Below are 1,856 nucleotides of genomic sequence, written 5' to 3' on the forward strand. Positions count from 1 at the left end.
TATTTAAGATGTGCTACTTACTAGTTTGCCTCTGTTGCTTGGGGCACAAGTGTAGAGGGATGTGTCTGAACATGTTTGGGCAGCAGCAGTACTCAAGATAAAAACACACACATGCAGTGCTTTACCAATAATATACATGTGTGTACACACAACCCTCTCTTTGAGAAGCTCAACAAGGGGCTGCATTTCTCCAGAAAATCTGTCCAGACAAATCACATTCCTGTAATTGCACACTGAAATGAGTTGCTCAATCTAGGAAGAGCCTTTTGCAGACACTTTTACAGCTACAGCACAAAGTGCAACAACATGTCCGAGTTATAAAATTCATTGTGTCTGTACTGATGCACAAAACTGTACAGTGTAAAGTGTGTTAAATCTATAAGCAAAGGGCATGCTTTAAATACAAACATTAAAGCTCTGTGTTTGGGGCTGCAGGAAATGGCTATTTGCAGTTATTATTATTAATATTAATTAATCCGCAAGTTATTTTCTTAGCAATTCAGTCTATAAATTTGTAATATACATGACATGTTATCACTGCCACAATTATGCCTTTAAATGCTTACTTAGTGTTCTGTCTTTTGCTTGATGTTCATATTACAGTAACATGACACAGAATAAGCCAGCAAATATACAAGTGCTAATTTGATCAATTAAATTTTAATGATTAATTTTCTTCTGATCAACATAAATACCAGTGGTGTTAGACTGTTTTACTTGTAATACAATGACATCAAGCAGTCATAAAATTACCTTATAGGAGTTTGATGGGAGACTTTGGCACACTGATTATTGCAGATATTCACAGTGAATATTATACGGTTTAATGTAATTAAGATCATCATCAATGACTATGAGCTGCAAGATGAAAGGTGAGATTATGCAACTTCTGTCAGACACCATCAGAGCTGAAGCAATTAGTCTATTCACTAATTATTTCACAGAAAATGATTTGGAAATGGTTTTTAATCACCAGTTAATCATTTCAACTCTTACTGTAAATGACATGTTTGGCTTTTGAACAGTTTGCTAGGCAAAACAAGCTATTTGTCAATACAGTGAAGGTCAGAGGAATGTTGTTTAGGTAAATTGACCTTTTTTTTTTAAATCACTGAAGCTGATGCAGATCTGGGTAGCTAGCAAGAGGTAGATAGATGCCATTTCATTTTAGTTGGACAAACGGCAGTGTTGCCCTGTGTCAGGCTCAGCTGCTGTTTTCCTGCATCATTGCGAAACTTTGTCACAGCACCTCTTACATATTGTACAGCCACAAATATACAGGCTTTTTGTCAGCTTTATTTTAACAGTTGAGTATAAATTGTAGCACGTTAGCTTTAAACTGTTATGGCCCTGGTTGCGGCTCAGCCTACCCAGACAACATCATACAGAGAAATCAGTGACGCTCCATTGGTGCGGCTGTTAGCCTTAACAATTGAACTGGAGCCCATATGAGACCGTGTGTGTAATAGGATTATGTATCCTGGTGTCTAGTTGCTGTGTTTGCTTAGAGGGAACTGGACCCTATAACCATATTTAGGAAGGAACCATCTGAAGCACTGATTTGTCAGATTAGCAGCAACGCCCAGCAGCAGCGTGTGTTCTCAGGTGGACAAGTCCCAAAATCCTCATGTCTGACAAAGGAGTTAAATGAAAGTATAATAATAGCCGTAAGGCATTTGGGCTGTGCATGCAAGTAGATACATGAAAGAAGAGCAGAATACCCACAGTTCGCACTGCTGGTTTCTTTAACATTTTGGCTTGCTTTGCTGTTTAAACCACCAATATTTTCATGTGTACCCAGGCAGGCCTTCTCTACTCCATACATCGTCTAAATGATGTGTGTTTGTTCTTTCCCT

General features: G+C 38.2%; 1 protein-coding gene across 1 annotated transcript in view; it reads left to right on the forward strand.

Moving 5' to 3' along the window:
• The window catches only part of csnk1da (casein kinase 1, delta a), a 22,763-nt gene that overhangs the window by 8,710 nt on the left and 12,197 nt on the right, over window positions 1-1,856 (forward strand). The gene's annotated exons all lie outside the window — the stretch shown is intronic.

This window comes from Monopterus albus, unplaced genomic scaffold, assembly GCF_001952655.1.
Source record: "Monopterus albus unplaced genomic scaffold, M_albus_1.0 scaffold92.1, whole genome shotgun sequence".
In the NCBI taxonomy this organism is placed as follows: Eukaryota; Metazoa; Chordata; class Actinopteri; order Synbranchiformes; family Synbranchidae; genus Monopterus; species Monopterus albus.